Source organism: Mauremys reevesii, linkage group 1 (assembly GCF_016161935.1).
Source record: "Mauremys reevesii isolate NIE-2019 linkage group 1, ASM1616193v1, whole genome shotgun sequence".
Lineage (NCBI taxonomy): Eukaryota > Metazoa > Chordata > Testudines > Geoemydidae > Mauremys > Mauremys reevesii.
This window is the reverse complement of record NC_052623.1, coordinates 104,593,087-104,611,868: the sequence shown is the minus strand read 5'-3', so window position 1 is coordinate 104,611,868 and position 18,782 is coordinate 104,593,087. Positions and strand designations below refer to the sequence as shown.

Genomic DNA, 18,782 nt, shown 5'->3' with positions numbered 1-18,782 from the left:
GGCGTAGAACATGCCCACTGTAAAGTTCACTGATATCAATGGGGCAAGCCCTCAGAGACAGACTTTGCCCTCAATTTTTCCTGACCCTCACTAAAGTCCATTTTAGCCTGATATATTAAATTTTTAATTCATTTCTGGGAGAAGGACAGAATTAGGGGTTCAAAGAACAAGTCCTACCCCAACTATGACATATGAAAGGGAGCTCCCCTGAGTTCTCTATCAAAAGTGACAGCAAGAGGCAGCTGCCCAGATGCTAAAGATTGAAGCTTGAGGTTCCTTTACACCTCGTAGGGAGTTTGAGAGTAATGGGGGATGAGAGTAATGGGGAGACAGGATCATTCCCCCACAACCCCTGCATAATGATGGAGGCAAAGAGTCTACCTCCCCTGGACTAGATACCCAGGAGCATTTGCCCTCCCTTCCCCAGGGCAGGCACACATGGCACCCTCCGCCATGCCCAAGAAATAAACAGGGAAGGGGAGTAGACTCTCACCCCAATGCACAAAAGGGATTTGATGGGCAGGAGAAGGTTAGGGATCAGACAGACACACACATACCTCAAAAAAGAAATAAAAACAGGTTAAAGTTAGTGTCAGGGATTTAGCAATGCTGTGAGGTGGACTCGAGGAAGCAATGCTGTGAGGTGGACTCAGGGACACTTTTGACTAGTAGAACTGACAAATTCAGCACAAAACAGTCCTAAGGCCCTCCTGCCTGCCATCCTGCCCTTGAAAATACCTCTAGTGGAAAGGCTGTCTGGCACATGTAAAAGTGGTTTTGTTCCCCCTGAACCCCACAGGATGCATTGCTGGGCCAGGGTGGGTCGGGCAGGGCAGGAAATAGTCATGGCTAGGACATTCTTATGCCCTTAGCTATTCCCCTGCAATCACAAGGCCCATAAAGTCTATCCTACCCAAAGCACAATAATTGTTAGGGAATCTCTGAGGGTTTCCCTAATGCATTCTGGGGGCTAAATCAGCCCAAGATAAGAGATGCATTTTCCCCCCTCTAAGTAGTGGTTTCAGCACCAGTGCAGGCATGAAATCAAGACTATAAATTCAGTGATGATATCAAAGGGCAAAACTTCAGAAACAAACTGGCAGATCACTGGTAAAACAAAATTCTAATAAGATATTGACATTTTTTAAAAATCAGACTGCTGGTAGTCAGCATCTGTTAGGAAGGCTAGTGAGAGACTACCACTGAGCTTCTGGAGAACTTGGATATAGCAATATTCCATTTAATTTCACAATGAAATTGAATGTAAATTCTGAGATGGTTTATATGCACTGCATTGTGCAAATTGCAATTCCCACACATAAAAACACCTACCTTACCTACTTCACTTTAAGCAGGAGTTATGTGTTACAGCCAAGTATATTTTATTTTCATTGTAACGGAAAGCCTGGTTTTGTCACACATTATGACTTTTCTTTTTCTGGTTGTTATGAAGTTGTATGACAGTGTATCCAGTTTGATATTGGATTAATTTGTTTTTTAAATTCCTTTTAAGGAAACTGGACTCTATAGCAACTTGGCAGCCTATGGAAACAGGCAAAGCTTCACTGATATGTATATATGTCTGCCTAATAATTGTAATGTAGTCACTTACTTATATCATATAGCCTGAAGACATGTACAGTAGAAAAAAGGGATGCTTTTGTGATTAATATACTTCATTGCAGGCAGAATCCGAATCCATGATTCCAACAACATAGAAGACAACATGTCATTTGTAATTAATAGCAATGTAGCCTGCGATTGATGGTTGTGTTTGAAAGGTCATGCTCTTGAGTTATGGATTGTATTTGCAGCATCAACCTTTCTCAGAAAATGTGATGGTTTTGTGTTGTTATGAGCAATGGAAAAACAACTAACTAGGATAATGTGAGAATTTCTCCAAATGCTGACTTCAGGATGAACCTGCCTATTTGGAGAATTATTAAGTTTAAATGGAATTGCTCTTACATCCTCAATTCATAGCTAGAGGAACTGCCCTCTCTGGGGGTGACAATCAATTTTAGTTCAATGATAGCTCTCACCTAGACCTCTCCCTGAGCACAAACTAGAAACAGTGCTTCATTATGCTTACTGTGTTTGTGATGTGGGTTATCTGTGACTTGAAACTGAAATGAGAATGAAATGCAATTCTCTCAAGAAGAAGTGCCAGAGGTCCCAGTTTTTAAATGCACAATGCAGTATCCTAATCTCACGTCTCAAGTCAGTTTTATGTTTTTATTCATTCTCCTTACCAGCACTCACATTATAATTGACTTTATTTGACTAACAAGAAATGTTCATAAGGGATTTTCTTCTATAATGTGTTTGCACAAAAGCTTCAAGCTTATTATTGAAGAAAAGGCTTTAATTGCACTGTTGCATGATGGCCAGTCTTTTCTTCATTTTAAAAATTATCTGAACACAGATGTCTTCTATATCAGTGCCTCTCAAAGCCGGTCCGCCGCTTGTGCAGGGAAAGCCCCTGGCAGTCTGGACCAGTTTGTTTACCTGCCGTGTCCACAAGTTTGGCCGATTGCAGCTCCCACTGGCCGCAGTTCGCTGCTCCAGGCCAATGGGGGCTGCAGGAAGGGCGGCCAGCACATCCCTCAGCCCGCGCCACTTCCCACAGCCCCCATTGGCCTGGAGCGGCGAACCGCAGCCAGTGGGAGCCGCGATCGTCCGAACCTGCAGATGTGGCAGGTAAACAAACTGGACCGGAATGCCAAGGGCTTTCCCTGCGCAAACTGCGGACCGGCTTTGAGAAGCATTGTTCTAAATGGATTCTTAGGGTGAAAGCCTCAGGAGCCATGAAAGCCAGGGTAGGTGGGCTTTGTACATGCTGATGTGCACAGGGGTTGAAAGGCACAAGCTGCTATTTCAAATGTTGGATTGCTGTAATGGATGAACACTGTTACACACTCCCAGCCCAGAGTGCTAGGCCAGAAAATCCCAGTAGTTCATGGAATTACTAGCCATGCCTCTGCCCCGCCCCCTCCCTAAGCACACTCACTACCACAGTTATGCCCCTGCCTTTCAAGCCTTGCCGGGGGGCAGGATTTCCCCATTAGTCCTGAGCTAAATTATGTGGCATAATTCTGACAACCATTTTCAGGAGTGTTTTCTGGATCATTGTTTACAAGATCTTATAATAGCACCTGCTAGACTTCTTCTTTTTATGAGTTTTAAAAACAGTCCTAAAAACTCCATTCCCAGCTGAAATTTGGCACTTAAGCTACCAACCTGAAGGAACATTTTAAAAATTATATTAGAATGACTTTGGCCATTTTTAAGTTAACAAGTATAACAAAAAAAGAATGGGCAAAATTTACAGCTTATACTGTTACATGTACTTGTAACATGTACTTACTGCTATTGTGTCTTATTGTACAGTGACATATCCTGGCCCCACATTATGCTAGGTTTGCCAACTTTCTATTTGCAGAAAAACAACCTTGCCCCGCCCCCCTGGCCCATCCCTTCCCTGAGGCCCCGCTCCCTGCTCCAGCCCTTCTCTGAGGCCCCACCCCTGCTCACTCCTTCCCCCCTTCTTCCGTCTCTTGCTCTCCCCCACCCTCACTCACTCACTCATTTTCATCAGGCTGGGGCAGGGGATTGGGGTGCAGGAGGGGGTGACAGCTCCAACTGGGGGTGCAGGCTCTGGGGTGGAGCTGGGGATGAGGTGCAGGAGGGGACTCCGGGCTGGGGCACGTGAGGGGGTGAGGAGTGCAGGCTCCGGGGAGCGCTTACCTCAGGCAGCTCCTGGGATCACCCTCTGGCTCCTAGGCACAGGGGTGGCCAGGTGGTTCCACGCACTGCCCCTGCCTGCAAGTGCCACCCCCGCAGCTCTCACTGACCGCGATTTCTGGCCAATAGGAACTGCAGAGCCAGCGATTGGGGCAGGGGTCGCCCCTGTGCCTAGGAGTCAGAGGGAGATGCCGGCAGCTTCCCGGGAGCCACGCGGAGCTAGGTAGGGAGCCTGCCTGCCTTGCTGAGGGTGGCCAACTGGACTATTAATGGCCCAGTCAGCTGTGCTGACTGGAGCCGCCAGGGTCCCTTTTTGATCAGGTGTAAAACAGTAATAGATTGTGTGTGGTAGAAACTATTTATATATGTAGAGTATTTTGTTTGATTTGGGCTTTGGTATTAACTTAAAAGTCACAGAGCAATGTCTATTCTCCTATGCGATGAGTCAAGCAGCTGATAGGAGCACAACTGGAAAAGGTGAAAACTAAGTAATTTTTTTTCTGTTCATATAATCACCATGGCATAATGCTTTAAAACTTAGTGGATATTGTGACAAAGTTCCTCCTCCACCTTGGTGGGTCCTGCACTTATTGGCAGATTTGCTCACCTCAGTGATCTTCCCCACAGTCTGGGTCAACTCCTCCTGTGTCTGATCAGGAGTTGGGAGGTTTGGGGGGAACCCGGGCCCGCCCTCTACTCCGGGTTCCAGCCCAGGGCCCTGTGGATTGCAGCTGTTTATAGTGCCTCCTGTAACAGCTGCATGACAGCTACACCTCCCTGGGCTACCTCCCCATGGCCTCCTCCAAACACCTTCTTTCTCTTCACCACAGGACCTTCCTCCTGGTGTCTGATAACACTTGTACTCCTTAGTCCTCCAGCAGCACACCCTCTCACTCTCAACTCCTTGCGCCTGTTGCTCCCAGCTCCTCACATGCACTTCCTCTCCTCTGGCTCCCCCTCGCCTGACTGGAGTGAGCTCCTTTTTAAACCCAGGTGCCCTGATTAGCCTGCCTTGATTGGCTGCAGGTGTTCTAATTAGCCTGTCTGCCTTAATTGGTTCTAGCAGGTTCCTGATTACTCTAGTGCAGCCCCTGCTCTGGTCACTCAGGGAACAGAAAACTACTCATCCAGTGACCAGTATATTTGCCCTCTACCAGACTCCTGTACCCCACTGGTCTGGGTCTGTCACATATCCCTCCCCCCTGCTCAACACCAAGGGGTTGGGCAGCTTGGGATGTCAGACAGTGCACACGTGACAAACCATCGGCATTACCGTGACGGCTCCCTGCTCTGTGTTGCACACGGAACTGGAAAGGTTGGAGGGATAAGAACCACCTGGTCACCCGTGTGTTCTTCTCCTTGTTCTGCTGCATCCATTGAAGAGGGGCATGGTTGGTCATGAGGACAAATCTGCGCCTGAGCAAGTAGTAGCGCAATGCTTCCATGGCCCATTGTACGGCGAGGCATAGTCTCTCTCCACCACTGCATATTTTTGTTCCCTCAGAAGGAGTTTCCTACTGAGATAGAGAATTGGGTGTTCCTCCTCCGTGACCATCTGTGATAGAATGGCCCCCAACCCTACTTCCGATGCATCTGTCTGCAGGATAAATTCCTTGATGAAATCAGGGGCTATCAGTACAGGGTTACTGCAGAGGACAGTCCTTAGGTCTGTGAATGCTTCCTCTGCTGCGTCAGACCATCTTACCAGATCAGGTCCACGGGCTTTCACTAGGTCTGTCAGGGGGCTTGCCCTTGTCGCAAAGTGGGGGATAAATCGTCGGCAATACCCCACTACACCTAGGAATGCCCAGACTTGTTTCTTGCGACGTGGTCAGGGCCAATTTTGGATGGCCTCCAACTTGTTCACTTGGAGTTTTACCAGACCTTTTCCCACAATGTAGCTAAGATATTTGGCATCCGTAAACCCTACAGCGCACTTGGCAGGGTTTGCTGTAAGGCCAGCTCGCCTGAAGGTATCAAGGACTGTCTCCACCTTCTCTAGGTGAGTTTCCCAGTCTGGGGTATGAATTACCACATCGTCCAAGTAGGCAGCAGCATAACTGTTATGAGGGCGTAATAGCTTGTCCATGAGGCACTGGAAAGTAGCTGGGGCCCCATGTAGTCCAAAAGGGAGAACAGTATATTGAAAAAGACCCTCTGGGGTAGAGAATGCAGTCTTTTCCTTTGCGTCTTCCGCAAGGGGAATCTGCCAGTACCCCTTTGTCTAGTCTAGAGTAGTCAAGTACCGGGCATTCCCCAGACGGTCCACTAGCTCATCTATGCGAGGTATGGGGTACATGTCAAACTGGAATACTTCGTTAAGTCGCCAGAAGTCATTGCAAAACCTTGTGGTGCCATCAGGTTTGGGCACCAGCACGATTGGGCTGGATCACTGACTGTGGGATTCTTCGATGATCTCCAACTCCAGCATTTTTTTTACTTCTGCTTTTATTTCCTCCCTTTTGGCCGCTGGCACCCGATAGGGCCTCATTGTTATTCTGGCCCCAGGGTTCGTGACGATGTGGTGATATGTCTTGGTTGTTCAACCCGGTTTTGTCGAGAACACATCTTGGTTCCGGAGGATCATCTCAGACACCTCATTCTTCTGGTCTGGTGTTAAATCGGAAGACACTCTCACCTGTTTGGAAGGCTTGTTTTCCTGGGTTAGGTCTTTTTGGACAGTTATGCATGCCTCTTGTGCATGCCAGGGTTTCAGAAGGTTGATGTGATAAATCTGTTCTTGTTTTCGGCATCCTGGCTGCCGCACCTTGTGGGTTATGAGGTTCAGCCACCTCATAGGGCCCCTGCCATTGGGCCAGAAGCTTGCTTTCTGCCATGGGTACCAACACCATCACCCGATCCCCTGGTTGGCACTGTCGGACTTTTGCCTGGCGATATAATGGGTTCTCTGGGCCTCTTGTGCCTTTTCCAAATGCTCCCGTACAATAGGGGTGACCCGGGCTATCCGGTCTTGCATCTGTATTACATGTTCTATTATATTTCTCCCCTCATTGGGTTCCTCTTCCCAGATCTCTTTGGCGATATCTAGTATGCCACGAGGGTGACGCCCGTATAATAACTTGAAGGGGGAAAACCCAGTTGAGGCCTGAGGTACCTCCCGGATAGCGAACATAAGGTAGGGTAGTAGGGTGTCCCAATACTTCCCGTCCCGACTTACCACCTTCCTTATCATAGCCTTGAGGGTTCGGTTAAACCTTTTTACCAACCCATCAGTCTGCGGATGGTAAACTGAAGTTCTCAGGGTATGTATATGGAGCAGCGTACAGAGGTCCTTCATTAGCTTTGACATAAATGGGGTTCCTTGGTCTGTTAATATCTCCTTTGGTAGCCCCATTCGGGCAAAGATCCCCATCAGCTCTTTGGCTATCGTTTTAGAGGCTGTGTTCCACAGGGGGACGGCTTCTGGGTAGCGAGTAGCATAGTCCAAAACAACAAGTATATTTTGGTGGCCCCGAGCTGTCTTCTCCAGGGTCCCACTAGGTCCATGGCTATTTGCTCAAAGGGGACCGCTATGATGGGAAGGGGTACTAAAGGTGCCCTCAGGTGGGGACGGGGACTGTGCAGCTGACACTCCGGGCAGGACACACAGTACCTCCGCACTTCTTCATGTACTCCAGGCCAGAAGAACCGTCGTAGGACTCGTGCCAGGGTCTTCTCTACCCCCAAATGCCCCCCAAAAAGATGACTATGAGCAACACTTAATACCGCGTTCTGGTGTTTTTGAGGTACTAGGATCTGCTGTACCTTCTGCCCCTGTACTGGTGCAACCCGGTATAAGAGATTCTTCTTCATTATGAAGTAGGGTCCTGGTCCCTGGGTTTTCCCTTCCACAGGGACCCCATCTATTTCAGTCACGTCCTTCCTAGTGTTGTCGTACCTTGGGTCTTCGGCCTGGTCCTGTCCAAAATTTCCTCTCCCGAGGCTAATCTGCCCAAAATCTAGGGGCCCAGTCTCTGTTGCCTCTACTGGTTCAGAAGCATTAGGGTGGGGGTCAGACTCGGGTGCTTCTCCCTCCTGGGTGGCCTCCTTTTCAGATGCTCGGGCCCACCCACCTATGAGAGCAACTCTCTGGCTTTGAGTCAGTATTCAGGTTCCCAAGGCTTTAGCTGCCCTCCTTTCCCTTTTTGACTTTCTACCCTGTCGGGGAATGGAAAATAAATCTGGGGATATTTCAGAGAAGACTGGGGGTTGACAGTCTACTGTGGAGGCCTCACTAACTTCAGGGTTCCCCTTTTCCTCCAATCCTCATACTGGGAGTAAGTTTCCAAACCCTGGGAAGTCCCTCCCTATGAGCACCGGGTATGGGAGTTTAGGGACTACACCTGCTGCTACCTCAATGTTCCCCTGAATCTCGAGTTTTACTGGGATGGTGGAGTAATAACCAACTGTCCCATGGATGCATGTTATCCCTGTACGCTTAGCCCACAGCAGCTGACTACACTTCACAAGCTTCCCTGAGACAAGCGTGATAGCACTCCCCGAATCAACCAGTGCCGTGGTCTCTACCCCATTTAGTTTCACTGGTCTGGTGTACATATGTGGGGTTAGTGAGACCCCCACAAGGTGGATTAGGGAGCATGGGTCTGCCCAGTTCCCCAGGTTACACTGCATTGGCTCCTCAGTATTGGGACACTGTGCAGCTATATGTCCCCACTCCCCGCAGGCATAACATCTGTATGGAGCCCTAGGCACTCCCCGGTCTCTTGGTTTGGGCAGTCTAACATCATGATCCTCTTCTCCCTCTGTGCTCTGACTCTTTGTGGCTTCTGGTGAGCCTTCAGCCCCTCTCTTTGTCCACCTGGGCCCTCCTGGTGGCCTAGTCACCCGAGCTCTAGAGTAACCTCAGCCCCAACCACAGCACGCCAGCTGGAGTGACCCCAGCCGCCTGGGCCAGCGTGACCGCAGCCCCAGCTCACCCGCGCTGGCCAGCCAGCGTGACCTCAGTTAACGGTTAATCGGTTAAACGATATAATTTTAATCATTTAACTGGTTAACTTTTTCAACCAATATTTACATCCCTAACCCAAATCCTTTAGGTCAAAATCAATTCCTTGAATTTCATCCCTAATCAACTAACAGCCAGTAAAGTCATAGAGCAGCAGTGCAGTGTGATCCTTGTAGGAAACAGTGCTCAATATACAGCCTGTTGCATTCGGCACTAGCTGCAGTTTCCAAATGTGTTCCCATGGAGAATACACTGCAACAATCCAAAGTCAGGGTGACAGTGGCACAGATAACAGTGGCAAAGGCTGTATCTAAAAGGTAAGAATGACATTATCTTGTCAAATGCAGATAAGAAACACATGTAACCCCCAAAGAGATTACCTAGATTCCTGGGGCTCTGTGTGCTGGCAGCTCAGGGAGAAGCTCACTCTCCCTGGTAGGGAGGGGGAGCCAAGGGCAGACTCAGTATGATAGGAAACCAAAAGGGAGAGAGGAAAGACACTATTTAAAAGGGCAGGGGCCCCTGTCTGCCTGGGGAAGAATAGTATTTCCTCTATTTGCTTCCTCCACCTTATTCCTCCCCACCTTAGCCCATTTTGTACTGAGTCTCAGCTAGCTATTCCCATCCACCCCCCAGTCTCTAATACAGTGTTTCTCAAACTAGGGTCACTGCTTGTGTAGGGAAAGCCCCTGGCAGGCCGGGCCGGTTTGTTTACCTGCCCCGTCCGCAAGTCCAGCCAATCGCGGTTCCCACTGGCCGCGGTTCGCCGCTGCAGGCCAATGGGGGCTGCTGGAAGCGGCGGCCAGTAAGTCCCTCAGCCCGCGATGCTTCCAGCAGCTCCCATTGGCCCAGAGCAGCGAACCGCAGCCACTGGGAGCTGCAATCAGCCGGACCTGCAGACGCGGCAGGTAAACAAACCGGCCCAACCCGCCAGGGGCTTTCCCTACACAAGCAGTGACCCCAGTTTGAGAAACATTGCTCTATTATATTCCAAGTAAGTCATTTCACTGACACAGTAGTTCAAGATATGGAATATAAATAGGGTGTTGTGGACATGCTGAAGACATTGCAACTCATACTAGCCCTCCTCACAGCATTGCAGACACATAGAACAAAAGGGGAGATGAGACAGGATAGTATTACTATCCTTCACTTACTAAGTGTTGCTTGGTAAGAGTTAGTACTTGTATCATTCACAACATTGTTTTCTCATATTGAGAGCCCAATCCTATAGCTATGACACACCTAAAATTCCCATAGAATTCAATGAGAGTTTTGGATAAGCAAACGCTGCAGTGTCAGGTCCAAAATTTTATAGCAGAGAAAGCTGTATATGTAACATATACTTCTCAGGACCACATTTTTAAAGGAGGTGTCTTGAGGTCCATGTGCAATTACTGTGATTGTGCATGCGTAAGTGCCCATTTAGATGCCTAGTTATCCATTTGCACATGAGTAGTTGATGTCCACATTCGATCAGTGATTTTATCAACAACCAGCAAAAAATAGTGTCTCCATCTTTTCATGAAAAGCCTCCTCCTTTGAGCATGCTATCCTTAAACTTATGCATGGGGCCTGACCCATGACACTTACACTAACATTTATGGGTGCTGCTTGGCTTGTATGCAAGCCGACAATGTGCTCTAATTGAGTATACAAGTGATGCAATGCTATACTGTGTTTTTCTCCATCATATCCATTTCAGTGATATAGTGATACAGTATATTCTCCTTTCAATGCATGTGCATGGCTTCCATTTGAGGATATTTGTGTTCATTCAGGAATAATGTGGATTATAACAATGCTATCTAGACAAGTTGTTATGTGGTCTTTGTTGTCAGCATATGGGCAGCTACCAGTTTGGGAGGACAAATATAGTGGCATGGGAGCACCACTACAATTAATGTTGCATCACAACATCTGTTTAAAGGTTGACCATTCTAGGCCCTCTAAAATCTACATGCTTAGTTGGATTTCTTTAAAATTTGGTGTAACTCAGAAAGGTGCAGGGTAACATTAATAGTTAGAGTCATTTGAGCCAGGGGTTCTGGAGATATAAGATCCTAAAAATTGCCATTTTAAAAATAATTCTGTGTTTGGGGCTTTTTTTGTCCAGAGCTAGAAATCAAATTATTGCTGTCAAGTTTTATCCAAGGTAGTGCATGGCGCCCACTAAATCTTTGGGGGACCCAAGGCAAGAACAGTATTTAAGAAAATGTACATTTTTAAATAATGAACTTGCACTAATACAGGAAAATGGCTAGAGGGTTTCAATTCCTGCCATTTTATATGCTTTAAACTTGACTTTTGTAAGTGCTCTAAAATCTGACGTTACTCAAGGCTTGTCTACACTTAAAATGCTGCATCAGTACAGCTGCACAGCTGTAGCACTTCATTGGAGATGCTCCCTACGCCAATGAGAGGGCTTCTCCCATCAGCATAGGAAATCCACCTCAACAAGAAGCTGTAGCTAGGTTGAAGGGAGAAGCCCACCTTTTCTACACTGGGGGTTAGGTCGGTATACTTCATCACTCAGGGGTATAGATTTTCCACACCCTCTCAGCGACATAGTTATACTGACATAAGTTGCTAGTGTAGACCAAGCCTCAGATTGCTTTGAGTGCCTCATTCAGGTGTGGGGTAGCAGTAGAAGATGGGGTCATTTAACCAAGGGGTTCTTGAGGTACAGGCCCCACCAAAAAGGGTTTCCTTCTGCTGCCTTCTACTGATAAGCTGAGAGGGGCACAGATGACTGGCTGAATCACAGACCTCTTGGCTGCTGTGAACTCACCCTTCCATTAATGTAACTAAGGATAAATTAATTTCAAGCCCCACCTAAGACAAAAGGAGTTTTGAATTGAGTGGCTGGAAATTGCTACAATTTGCGCATCATGGGCAGCAATTTTATTGAAGGGGAAAAATAAGATATGTGAATGCTTCCTGGGAGAGGAGAGCTATTATGGGGTGCAGGGAATAGGGAGTGGGGTTGAGGCTGAAGTGAGGAAGGAGGGGCTATAGGAATGTATAGTAGGGGAGGTGAGAGAGGTTAAAGTTCAGGTGAGGGATACATATCACCCCCCAGTTCTGCCATTGCACCCTAACCACCTCCCCCCCCAAACCCTTCTGCAACCCATAGCTCTGCCAGTGCACCCCAATTCCCCTGTATGTGGGAGAGAAGAGAGGTGATTGGCTTGGTATGCTAACTGTGGCTGTGGGACACGATAGACAACTACCTAAATGACTCCTAACTGCTATCAACAACATATATTTTGCTGTTTTAAAGAAATAGGAAATTTTATGGCAAAAAACTGCAGTAATGCAGAGTTGCGGTTGCTTGGTGTTACGTAGTCCCCTTGCAAAATGCTGAGTTGGGCAAAACTCAAACTTCTGAAAAACAGGAAATGCAGAGTTAAGGTTCCGCATGCTATCTTAACTCGGCCCTCTTGAACAATGCCCTAATATACCCCAATAATACACATACTTTTATTCTGCCACTCCACCATTGCTGAAATGTACAAGGTCTTTGCCTCCTTTTACAATCCATGCTCTCTCACCACCTAGATTCTATCAAACACTGTTAACAAAAAATTAGGATAAAAATGGAAGGGGGCAAAAAGTTGCCCATTTGGGAGCAGTGCGTCAATATGGACATATTCACACTAGCCCTTGGCACTATGAAATTCAGGAGGTTCCAGATGCTTGTGTATACTGACTCACTTAGGCCATATCTATACTACAAAACTTGGCCAATGTAAGTTACATTGGAGTAAAGCTGCCACAGTTAATATATTGCTCATATGTGTGCATACTTGGCTGCTTCTGTCAGTGCTATATGTACTCACCAGGATTGCTTATGTCAATGCAGTGTGTTGAACCATGGGTAGGTATCTCAATGTGCCATTTGCCACTGCCCAGCACACAGGGCCATCCCTAGGGGGGTGCGGGGCCTGGGACAACCTCCCACCTTTGGCCCAGGCCCTGCTCCCCTCCACCTCTTCCCCCAAGCCCTCACTCTGCCTCTTTCCGGCTTCAACCCCCTCCCCCCGAGCAACTCTGGGAGCCAGCGGGGCAGCTCTGCCAGCACACTCTCTTTTGGGAAAAAATTCCTGTGCTTTGGTGCAGGCTAGAGGGGTTCTGCCCCAGCCACAGCTGTGAAGTTCTCAACAGCTGTGAAGTTGTGTGCAGCACAGTAACACATGGCAGTTCCAACAGGCGGTGGAACTGTCACAACAAAGTAGTACCTCCCTGAGTTACTCCTGCACCATCCCAGGGCCCAGTGAGCTGTTCAGTGAAGTGAAACGGTTGTTAGAGAATAGAATGGGGTCAAACAAAAGCTGCCTCTGTAATCTGAAATCCATGTGTTAGTGACAGGGCCTTCATTTCATCAGCAGCTGTGAAAAATGTGCGTTGCCAGACCCCTCAGCTGGAATTCCAGCCTGAGACTTCCCACTTCCATAGATCTGAGCACACATGAGTGCCGGGGGTGCTTGCTGTCATGGGGGGCTCTAGGAGGCTTTTCCTCCTTGCCACTGCCAGGCACTTGTGTCAGGGTCAAAGGTTTGTCAACAGCCAAGGGGTAGAGGTCAGGCCTGTGTGTGGCAAAGGCCCCAGGATGGCATCGACCATGTGAGTGGCCTGAGCAATGTCCTGTGTCAGTGCCATGTCCGCCAGGCCTCCCAAGAGCCAGGGCTCTGCAGCTCAGCACGCTGAGTCATCCACAGAGAAACCCTGGCCAGGGATGAGTCTGTTTAAATTCCAAACACCCTCTAGTGGATACAACTGGTGATTAGCAACTTTAATGAGAGCCTTAACCCCAGGTGCCCTCTCTCCCCCAGCGCTGGGAGGGGCCAGGCCCCAGGCTGGCAACACGGCTCTGCCAGGGCTCAGCCCTGCACACAGGTTAGGAGCATGAGCAGAGAGTCTCTGGATTAAGTTTAGAAGTGTGAGCAACAAGGGTAATGTCGTGGTGGGAATCTGCTATAGATCACCAGACCAGGGGGATGAGGTGGACGAGGCTTTCTTCCGGCAACTAGCAGAAGTTACTAGATCACAGGCCCTGGTTCTCATGGGAGACTTTAATCACCCTGATATCTGCTGGGAGAGCAATACAGTGGTGCACAGACAATCCAGGAAGTTTTTGGAAAGTGTAGGGGACAATTTCCTGGTCCAAGTGCTGGAGGAACCAACTAGGGGCAGAGCTCTTCTTGACCTGCTGCTCACAAACAGAGAAGAGTTAGTAGGGGAAGCAAAAGTGGATGGGAACCTGGGAGGCAGTGACCATGAGATCAGGGCCGGCTCCAGACCCCAGCGCGCCAAGCGGTGGAGCATCCGCAGGCATGCCTGTGGGAGGTCCACCGGAGCCGCGGGACCAGCGGACCCTCCGCAGGCATGTCTGCAGGAGGTCCACCGGAGCCGTGGGACTGGCGACTGCCAGAGTGTTCCCCGCGGCGTGCCGCCCTGCTTGGGGCGGCGCAATTCCTAGAGCCACCCCTGCATGAGATGGTCGAGTTCAGGATCCTGACACAAGGAAGAAAGGAGAGCAGCAGAATACGGACCCTGGACTTTAGAAAAGCAGACTTTGACTCCCTCAGGGAGCTGATGGGCAGGATCCCCTGGGAAAATAACATGAGGGGGAAAGGAGTCCAGGAGAGCTGGCTGTTTTTTAAAGAATCCTTATTAAGGTTGCAGGAAAAAAACATCCCGATGTGTAGGAAGAATAGTAAATATGGCAGGCGACCAGCTTGGCTTAACAGTGAAATCCTTGCTGATCTTAAACGCAAAAAAGAAGCTTACAAGAAGTGGAAAATTGGACAAATGACCAGGGAGGAGTATAAAAATATTGCTCAGGCATGCAAGAGTGAAATCAGGAAGGCCAAATCACACTTGGAGTTGCAGCTAGCAAGAGATGTTTAGAGTAACAAGAAGGGTTTCTTCAGGTATGTTAGCAACAAGAAGAAAGTCAAGGAAAGTGTGGGCCCCTTACTGAATGAGGGAGGCAACCCAGTGACAGAGGATGTGGAAAAAGCTAATGTACTCAATGATTTTTTGCCTCTGTCTTCAAACAAGATCAGTTCCCAGACTGCTGCATTAAGCAGCACAGTATGGGGACAGGGTGACCAGCCCTCTGTGGAGAAAGAAGTGGTTCGGGACTATTTAGAAAAACTGGATGAGCACAAGTCCATGGGCTGGATGTGCTGCATCCAAGGGTGCTAAAGGAGTTGGCAGATGTGATTGCAGAGCCATTGGCCATTATCTTTGAAAACTCATGGTGAACGGGGGAGGTCCCAGATGACTGGATAAAGGCTACTGTAGTGCCCATCTTTAAAAAAGGGAAGAAGGAGGATCCGGGGAACTACAGGCCAGTCAGCCTCACCTCAGTCCCTGGAAAAATTATGCAGCAGGTCCTCAAGGAATCAATTCTGAAGCACTTAGAGGAGAGGAAAGTGATTAGGAACAGTCAGCATGGATTCACCAAGGGCAAGTCATGCCTGACTAACCTAATTGCCTTCTATGAGGAGATAACTGGCTCTGTGGATGAGGAGAATGCAGTGGATGTGTTATTCCTTGACTTTAGCAAAGCTTTTGATACGGTCTCCCACAGTATTCTTGCCAGCAAGTTAAAGAAGTATGGGCTGGATGATTGGACTATAAGGTGGATAGAAAGCTGGCTAGATTGTCTGGCTCAACGGGTAGTGATCAATGGCTCCATGTCTAGTTGGCAGCCGGTTTCAAGTGGAGTGCCCCAAGGGTTGGTCCTGGGGCTGGTTTTGTTCAATATCTTCATTAATGATCTGGAGGATGGCGTGGACTGCACTCTCAGCAAGTTTGCAGATGACACTAAACTTGGAAGAGTGGTAGATACGCTGGAGGGTAGGGATAGGATACAGAGGGACCTAGACAAATTAGAGGACTGGGCCAAAAGAAACCTGATGAGGTTCAACAAGGACAAGTGCAGAGTCCTGCACTTAGGACGGAAGAATCTCATTCACTGTTACAGACTAGGGACTGAATGGCTAGGAAGCAGTTCCGCAGAAAAGGACCTAGGGAAGAGATGCTGGATATGAGTCAACAGTGTGCCCTTGTTGCCAAGAAGGCTAACGGCATTTTGGGCTGTATAAGTAGGGGCATTTCCAGCAGATCGAGGGATGTGATCATTCCCCTCTATTCAACATTGGTAAGGCCTCATCTGGAGTAGTGTGTCCAGTTTTGGGCCCCACACTACAAGAAGGATGTGGAAAAATTGGAAAGAGTCCAGCGGAGGGCAACAAAAATAATTAGGGGGCTGGAACACATGACTTATGAGGAGAGGCTGAGGGAACTGGGATTGTTTAGTCTGCAGAAGAGAAGAATGAGGAGGGATTTGATAGCTGCTTTCAACTACCTGAAAGGGGGTTCCAAAGAGGATGGATCTAAACTGTTCTCAGTGGTACCTGATGACAGAACAAGGAGTAATGGTCTCAAGTTGAAGTGGGGGAGGTTTAGGTTGGATATTAGGAAAAACTTTTTCACTCAGTGAGTGGTGAAGCACTAGAATGGGTTACCTAGGGAGGTGGTGGAATCTCCTTCCTTAGAGGTTTTTAAGTCCTGGCTGGGATGATTTAGTTTGGGATTGGTCCTGCTTTGAGCAGGGGGGTGGACTAGATGACCTCCTGAGGTCCCTTCCAACCCTGATATTCTATGATTCACAGCCAATGTCGCATGGCCAGACAGGGGGTCTGGGGAAGGCAACAGCTCCATCCTGAGCTAACCGCCCACACAGTCCCTTATGGCACAGATCCATACAGCATCTAGCACACCTCGTACATTTCCTGTATGCGCTGTCACATGGCCCCACTTGAGCACCCATTACCGTCCTAGCAGCTATGCTGATGCTCATGTATCCCCTTCTCCCCTAACCGCTGCACTCCCCTCCTGCACCCCCTTGTCCCCTAACCACTGCACTCCCCTCCTACACCCTTGCACGCCCCTAACCCATCCTGTGCCCCTTCTCCCCTAAGCCCTGCACTCCCTCATGGCCCTAGCCCCCTGCACCTCCTCCTTGTGCCCCCCCAGGCACTCAGAGCAGCCGGTATCCTACTTCCAGCAGCTGCACAAAGCTCACTGGGAACCAGCCATGCAGCCATTTTCCTTCTGCCCTTCCCACCAGCCACCGTCCAGCATCTGCAGCACCGTGATCAGCTCCCATTCTGCAGAGCACAGCCCCTGCTGGTGCCACTCCCTGGAGAATAGGTACAAGGTCTGGCAGCACGAGCCTGACATGCTGTGCCATGGAGCTGGCCCATAGGGATGCCATTTAAGGAGGGTGTGGGTGTGTGTGTGTTACACTTACCAAAATCTGAAATGGCGCCCCTGCTCTGCTGTGGTACGAAACTCAGGGGGCCAGGTGCCCGCCCCCCCGTCCTCCTTAAATGGCGCCCCTGTAGCACTCATGATAATTTGATTTACACCTACTGAACAGCACTCCATTATAGAAAAAGAGAAGTTATTACATTTATTTTTCTGTTTACACATGATTAAATTTGGTTCTTATTTACACTAATGTGAATTTAGACAATACATTTTAAGTAACGGTAGTGTGATATTCCATGCAATAAGAAATTTTGCTGCCTCATGCTTCACTGGACACAACTTCTGTGATCTATTTTATTGCACTATCTACAGTGTTTCCACTGTAGTTGGCCATAAGAATCCACACTTATTTAAACTTTGTGATCTTCATTAATCACAGACATTATGCATATTAACTAAAATGTCTTCACTCATAATGAACAAAATCTCATTCAATTTGAGATTCCTATGTGCTATAATATTACTGAAAAAATAGGAATCTAATGGATCCTCAGCAGAAATTAGGGCTATGCCATCTGATCTTTTCATATAACACAGATTTAATGTGTTCTTGTAAGAAAGCACTGAGCTCATATGATAACATGAAGCCAACACTGTTGCCATTTATTTGCATGTATCACCAAAACTACAAACATTTTGCCTAATATACCTTGACAGCCTGTGCTGTACATGTGACAATGGCTTGTGCTAATCAGAAACTTCCTTTCAGTATAGAAAAGTTGGATTATTTTACATAGACTAGTAAAAAGACTGATCACAAAGAGACAGGTGACTTTGATGTGCTTAGTTCACTACAAGTGGATAAAGGAAGAATCTAGGTGAGCCTCTGAAGCAGCAATAAGAGAGTCAGTGCCACTTTAGATCTGTATATGTGTCTGCCTAGTTCCATGAATCCTTTTGTGTTTAACTGCAATGTAGGATGCAAGATATGTACGAAGAGATTTTGCTTTAGCTGTTTTGAAATACCTTGCAGCACCTTGCAGAAAAACCTCAGAAGGGGATTAAAATTGCTATAAAATTCACTTCCCCCAAATTGAAATAATTAGAGTGGTAACAGTATCAGGACCCTTTGGGCTGCATCAAAGAGTAATTAGTTTTAAGTTTTAAGATAAAGGCTTTAATTAAATTAGAAAATCCAACATGGCCAACCAAAATGGCAGTTATAGAGAGAGGATAGTGGGAGATTCCATCTCGGAGAGATACAGTGTGACATAGTAGGAAATTCCACTTCCTGGAGGGAATGACTCAGCCAACGGAGAAGACTGCAGCCTTCGGACAGCACAAGCTTCCGACTCTGTCACCAGAGGCTTCTTCCGCCTTAGCGGCAGTCATTGCTCGCAAACACCAAACAAGCAGCAGTAGACCATGACAGAACAGAAGGATCATACCAATGATACAGGGGGATTTAAGAATGGTAGAAGTAAGTGTTGTCTTTGATTTACTATTGAGGAATGTATGGGTTTTGCTTGTAAATAAATCCAGACGCCTCTGGTTTGAATGAGATCTCCTGAACCCATTTTGTGATGGCCCGAGCTCTGCCCTCACAGGATGCTAGTGTAAATATTAATGTGGGTAATTGATGTTAGGTATTAATGTACTAAAAGTTAAGTGTTAAGTATTAATGTTTATGTTAAGTAATTGTTTTAAATTGTGAATATGCTCATATGTGTATATAGAGACCACACATTACATCATGTTAAGTATTGTATCACTAGAACTAAAA

General features: G+C 47.7%; 2 protein-coding genes across 4 annotated transcripts in view; one reads left to right on the top strand and one right to left on the bottom strand.

Annotated features, from left to right (window-relative positions):
* The window catches only part of ITGBL1 (integrin subunit beta like 1), a 216,250-nt gene that overhangs the window by 186,835 nt on the left and 10,633 nt on the right, over positions 1-18,782 (bottom strand). The window lies entirely within an intron of this gene.
* NALCN (sodium leak channel, non-selective) overlaps positions 18,214-18,782 on the top strand; it is a 386,003-nt gene continuing 385,434 nt past the window's right edge. For all 3 annotated transcript variants that reach the window (XM_039528280.1, XM_039528290.1, XM_039528256.1), the window contains exon 1: positions 18,214-18,479. The gene's annotated coding sequence lies outside the window, so the exon portion shown is untranslated. The remainder of the gene's footprint in view (positions 18,480-18,782) is intronic.